The following is a 7120-nucleotide window of genomic DNA, read 5'->3' as shown; positions in this document are numbered from 1 at the left end:
GAGGGACACATAAAGGAATCCAACTGTACAAGACTGCTAAATTTCCTTCAGTTTACTACCCTTAGCTCATATCCTTTTGTTCAATCACATTTTTCTATGGCTTTCCAGTCTGCATCAAACCTAGCATAAAAAAGTGCTCAGACTTAACCACTTTTTTGTGTGTCTTCATTTCCTTATGAAGGTTTTAGGGTCATGTAAAACAGATTTGTATGCTTTTCTCTCGTTACTTTTGCTACAGAGCCCCAGCCAAGAACCTATAAATGTAGAAGAAAAGTTTTGGGATTTTTCCTCCCTTACACATCATAGAAGAGTTTTGCCTGTTTCTTGAACTTTATGTAAGTAGAATCAAGCCTCTCTCCTTTGGGATTGGTGCAAGAGTAGAAAATTTGGGACTTGCCTGGTGGCACAGTGGTTAAGAATCTGCCTGCCAATGCGGGGGACACGGGTTCGAGCCCTGGTCCGGGAAGATCCCGCATGCCACGGAGCAACTAAGCCCGTGAGCCACAACTGCTGAAGCCCACATGCCTGGAGCCCATGCACCACAACAAGAGAAACCACTGCAATGAGAGGCCCAAGCACCACAACGAAGAGTAGCCCCTGCTCGCCGCAACTAGAGAAAGCCCATGCCCAGCAACAAAGACCCAAAGCAGCCAAAAATAAATAAATTAATTTATTAAAAAAAAAAAGAGTAGAAAACTGACCAGTGCAAGAGGACAGAACCACACACACAGGACCACCTAGTATGACAGCAATGACTACAGTGGGACAAGGACAGTCTTTCCAATAAAGCTGGGTCCATTGGATATTCACATGGAAAAAAATGAAAATTGATCCCCATGATTCCAAAATGATGGCAGAACTAAATGTGAAAGGTAAAACAAAATTATAGAGAAAAACATGATTGGGGCTTCCCTGGTGGCGCAGTGGTTGAGAGTCCGCCTGCCGATGCAGGGGACGCGGGTTCGTGCCCCGGTCCGGGAAGATCCCACATGCCGCGGAGCGGCTGGGCCCGTGAGCCATGGCCGCTGAGCCTGCGTGTCCGGAGCCTGTGCTCCACAACGGGAGAGGCCACAACAGTGAGAGGCCCACGTACCACAAAAAAACAAACAAAAAAACCCATGATTTTATGGCTTGGAGTAGGCAGAAATTTCTTAAATAGGAGACAAAAGGGGGAAAAAAAAGATTTGATAAGCTGGAATACATTAAAATTAAGAACTGCTTGGGAATTCCCTGGCGGTCCAGTGGTTAGCACTCAGTGCTTTCACTGTGGCCCCAGGTTCAGTCCCTGGTTGGGGAACTAAGATCCTGCAAGCCACATAGTGTGACCAAATTAAGAACTGCTCATCAAAAAACACCACTGATGGTGAAAAAGTAACCCACAAAGCAGAAGAAAAACATATACATCTTTATGTATATGTGTATATATCTACTATATATAAGATAGACATATATAAGATAGATAGATAACCAACAAGGACCTACTGTATAGCACAGGGAAATCCACTCAATATTCTGTGATAACCTATATGAGAAAAGAATCTGAAAAGGAATAAATATACATATACATGTATATGTATAACTGAACTACTTTACTGTATACCTGAAACTAACACACATTGTAAATCAACTATACTCCAATAAAATTAAAAAAAAAAAAAATTCACGTGCAGAATATGTAAAGAAATTTTCTCACTCAATAAGAAATAGACAACTCAATTTAAAAATAGGCCAAAAATAAATCTGGTCATATCACAAAACAAGATATTCAAATGGCCAATAAATATATGAAAAAGTGCTCAACTTTATTAAGGAAAGGCTCATTAATTTAAACCGCAATGAGATACCACTACTTAACTAACAGAATGGCTATGAAAAAGGCCAAGGTTCAATCCTTGGTCAGGGAAATAAGATCCCACAAGCTTCATGGCACAGCCAAAAAAAAAAAAATTGGGAAATTAAGTGGTGTGACACCTACTTCACTGCTGTGACAATAATGATTATAAAGTTTGTAGAGTTCCCTGCTTCTTAAGGATATCCCTTGAGAGAGGCACAGGCAAAGAGAGAAATGAAAATCTGTGAATATACAGTTGAGACCACACATGGAAAGTTATCTCCAATGAAAGAAGAACTGCTTGAAACTTCTGAGTAGAGTAGCAGAATTCAACAAAAATGTTTTATAAACTGTAACATTAGAAATTGAAGGGAGTTCCCTGGTGGCCTAGTGGTTAGGATTCATGGCTTTCTCTGCTGTGGCCCGGGGTTCAATCTCTGGTCAGGGAACTGAGATCCCACAAGCCACGTGGCAAGGCAAAAAAAACCCCAAAAAACATTGAAGCCTTGGTTGCCTTCTGAGATGGCCCACACTGTCTCTGGAGTGTATATCTCTCTCAATAAATCTACTTCTTACCTATCACTTTGCCTCTTGCTGAATTCCTTCTGCACTGAGAAAAAAATAAAATAAAAAAGAAAAAGAAATCGAAGCCTCTAAAAATTGTCAATGGAGCATTTATTTATTTTATAAATTCCTACTAACTGTATATAAAAAGGGTCTGAACTATGCTCTGTGGTGCTACAGCTTCCTCATCCCCCCCCCCTCCAGTCTGTGACTGTAGAAATTCTCTCCTTTTTCTCTAGAAATATAGCTCTATCTCCAGGGCCCACACTTTTGCAACTTCCACAAGTGCCATTCATGTAAAACTTCAGATCCTGCCTGCTCTATATAGAGAGACCTGAGGAGAACATATTGATTTCAAATATTACTTTATTTTTTTTCACATCTTTATTGGAGTATAATTGCTTTACAATGGTGTGTTAGTTTCTGCTTTATAACAAAGTGAATCAGCTATACACATACATATATCCCCATATCTCCTCCCTCTTGAGTCTCCCTCCCACCCTCCCTATCCCACCCCTTCAAATACTACTTTAAATAAATTGATACTAGCGCCACAGTTAAAGTTTAGGACTACATTCCCCAGCCAGCTCTATTTATCTAAAACTCTGGTGTGCCAGGTTGGATTTCTGTTAGTCTTTCTAAAATAACTGGTTTTAGGAAAATAAAGTTTTCTTATGGTTTTCATGTGTTTGGCACTTTACTGACAAGAATGATTCTTTAAAAAAATTTTTTTAAATTTATTTTTTATTAAAGTGTAGTTGATTTACAATATTGTGTTAGTTTCATGTGTACAGCAAAGCGACTCAGTTATACATACATATATATGTTTTTTCAAATTATTTTCCTTTATAGGTTATTACAAAATATTAGGTATAGTTCCCAGTGCTGTACAGTAGGTCCTTGATGGTTATCTATTTTATACATAGTAATGTGTATATGTTAATCCCAAACTCCTAATTTATCCCCCCCCCCTTTCCCCTTTAGTAACCATAAGTTTGTTTTCTATGTCTGTGGGTCTATTTCTGTTTTGTATACAGGTTCATTTGTATCTTTTTTTTTTTTTTTTTTTAAGATTCCACATATAAGCAATATCTTATATTTGTCTTTCTCTGTCTGGCTTACTTCACTTAGTATAATATGCTCTAGGTCCATCCATGTTGCTGCAAATGGATAAAAATGATTCTTTTAAATGAATTATCAATGTCATAGTTTTTCTACATAGTTTTTCTACATGGGATCAGCAGTTAGAATGATGCTGGTAGTGGGCTGAGCCAACAGGAACCTCTTCGTTCCCAGCTTTTTTTTTTTTTTTTCCTTTACCATGTTTTGCTTCCACCTTTGTACCTCTTAAAGAGTGCAGAGTTATCTGAAAGTCCCCTGGTCAATACCAGGAGGGTGAGCTTTTCATTAGTGCTCTGCTGAGGTTCCCAAATCTTTTCTTTTCTTTTGCTTTCCTTTTTCCAACTTTATTGAGCTATAATTGACAAATAACATTGTGTAAGTTTCAGGTGTACAATGTGTTGCTTTGATACATTTGTAAATTGCAAACCGGTTACCACCAGAGTGTTAGCTACCACCTCCATCCCATCACATAGTGGCCATTCCTTTTTTTGCTGCAAGAACATAAGCGATCTACTCTCTTAGCAACATCCGAGTATAGGATACAGCATTATTAGCTATAATCACCTGTGCTCCACCTCGGATCCCCAACCTTGTTAATCTTATAACTGGAAGTTTGTGCCCTTTTCCAATCAAGTTCACTCATTCTTCCACCTCATTGTTTTTTTTTTTTTGTTTTTTTTTTTGCTATTTTTTGTCAAAGGCAAACAATAAAAAGTGAGCTAGTAGGGAGATTGGTTTTATTCAGGCTAACGCAATAAGGAAAACACCCCCAATCCAAACATCAGAGTGTCTCTGCAGAATGGTTTTGCCTTAGACTTTCATAGGGAGGAATAAGCAAATTATAGGTGGAGGGATTTTACACTTGGGATTGTTATTGTAACCAGGGGACTCTGTTAGTTGAGCAAGAAATGCTTAATCTCTATGTCTAGCTAAGTTTGTCAGGGAGGGGGACAAACAGTCCACCTACTCATTTATGAGACAAAAGAATGGGAATTGGAGAGTGTGTGTCTGGCCCTGTCATAGGAAACAAGGAGGTCACTAGAGAGTCCTATCCTCCTATGGGGAAGAGAGGTTCTTTGCAGTACTGGTTTCTAGAACACAAAATTGCGGGAGGTGGGGGGATTAACTGTCTGGGTTTTCCAGCAGCACAGGTAAAGCTCAATATTGTTGCTCGCCTTTATATATTAATAATTGAACCATGCATATAAATGCCTACTTTATGCTAAGAGAACTTACCTGTCTTCAATTAAACTATTTTTCCCCCCTAGCGATGGTTCACAATGGGGAATGATTGGGCAACGCTTGGAGATTAGTGTTGGGTAGCACAACTTGGTTTGGGTGGGGTGCTACTGGCATCTAGTGGTGGAAGCAGGGGATGCAGCTAAACACCTCAAAATGCACAGGATGGCCTCCCAAAACAGACTTATTTGGCTCCAAAGGAGAATAGTGCTGAGGTTGGAGGCGGGGTGGGAGGGTTGGGGGATTTAGGGGAGTACTGGTAAAATTGCTCAATACTTCCCTTTGGGAACCAGGGCTTTAGAGGCCGGGCAAAAACGTCTGAAAAACTAAATTCCTCCTGAGATGCAGAAAACAAGCAGGCTCAAAGGATTTTCAAATGCATCTTGAATTTCCCTTGGAGTTGTTGATCATTATTCATCTGTCTGTTACCTTTTTTTTGAAACACTGCAGCTCAACTTGTATAATTTTTATATGAAGTTTGTAAAACTTTACTTATAAAAATTCATGGAAGAGTCTCAGATTTTAGCTAAGAGCAAGGATAGGGTAGGGAGCAAACTTTTTCTTTTCTTTTCTTTTCTTTTTGGCTGTGTCACGCGGGCTTGCAGGATCTTAGTTCCCCAACCAAGGATCAAACCAGAGCCCTTGGCAGTGAAAGCGAGGACTCTTAACCACTGGAGTGCCAGGGAATTCCCTATAGATGCGTTCTGGCTCACCAACCTGGAAGCTCTCTGAACTCTGTCATTTTAGGTTTTCATGTTGGCTTCATTACATAGACAAGGTGGATTAAATCATTGGTCATTGGTGATTGGTTCAACCTTCAATACCTCCACAGGTGGGGGTTTGAGGCTGAAAAGTTCCAACCCTCTAATCAAAGTTCAGTCTTTCTGGCAACAAGCCCTGAAGCTCTCTAGAAGCCGCTTAGCCCAGAGTTATCTCATTAACATACCAAAGACACTCTTTTCACTCAGGAGGTTCCAAGGGTTTTAGGAGTCTGTGTCAGAAACTGGGAACAATGACCAAATATTTTTTATTTCTGTTAGTCATCATAGGGACAAATACCAGCCCTCCATTCATACAAGCGTCCCCCCTACCCCACTCTCAGAAAGTACACAGAACTCACCTCAGAAAATAGGTACTTATGGGGAATTCCCTGGGGGTCCAGTGGTTAGGACTCCGTGTTTCCACCATAGGGGTCAGGGTTCAATCCTGGTCAGGGAACTAAGATTCCAAGTACTGGCAGGCGCAGGCCAAAAAAAAAAAGGTACTTCTGCTTTAGAAGACTGTATCCTCCATAAGTCTGATTTAGCTAGTACAGAAATTTAGCTTCAAACCTAAGATAGTATTGATTTAATAATCTGTATACGGGACTTCTGCTGCTGGTAATTGAAGGCTGGGAAATTTAGACCAACTCTCCAACTGAAGACAATGAAAAGTATGCATGTAGTGTACATTAAAAAAAAAAAATCTAAAAAGCAACAAAGATCTAAATACTAGTAAGAAATCACTGCAGTGGAATCTTAAAAAGCCGAACCCATTAAAATAGAGAATAGAATGTGCTTGCCAGGCGCTCTGGGAGGAGGGGTTGGGAATTGAGAGATGTTGGTTAAAAGGTACAAACTTCCAGTTATCAGATGAATAAGTTCTGGGGATCTAATGCACAGCATGGTGACTCTGGTTAACAATACTGTATTGTATACTTGAAAGTTGCTAAGAAAATAAATTAAGCGTTCTTACTACAAAAAACAAAGGGTAATTATGTGATAGAGGGGGTAGCTAACACTATGGTGGTAAGCATTTTTCAAAATATAAGCATTTTACAAATCAGTACATTGTACACCTTAAACGTATACAGAAAAGAAATCACTGCATGGAGACTAGGAGAGGACAGGGTTCCAGAGAGGTGAGGCAGACACTGGGGCTGGTTTTACCCTTGAGGTGGTCTACAAGAAGAGCTAAGGGACCAAGTGAGCTTTAGGTCTCTACAAGACCAGGGATAAAGAGTGAGAGTAAGGGTCTCCCCTCTTTGGGCTGGCTTCCCAAAGGAATGTCTCTGGGGAATAGAGGGGAACTGGAAGCAAACCAGTACGGACTGCAGCCAGGTTTCCCATCACCTGGTAGATGCCAGAAAAAGCTTGTGTAACTACAGTGCATTACTATCAGACAAAGTAGATTTTAATGCAAAAACGTTTGTTACACCCAGAGATAACAAAGGTAACTTCATAAAGATAGAAGCTTGGGTCCACCATGAAAACATAATAATTCTGAATTTGTATTCAATAGTCTATTGATTTTTTATATATATATAACTTTATTTATTTTATTTTTGGCTGCGTTGGGTCTTCATTGCTGCACGTGGGCTTTCTC

Source organism: Delphinus delphis, chromosome 3, assembly GCF_949987515.2.
Source record: "Delphinus delphis chromosome 3, mDelDel1.2, whole genome shotgun sequence".
Lineage (NCBI taxonomy): Eukaryota > Metazoa > Chordata > Mammalia > Artiodactyla > Delphinidae > Delphinus > Delphinus delphis.
Note: the sequence above shows the minus strand (reverse complement) of the source record.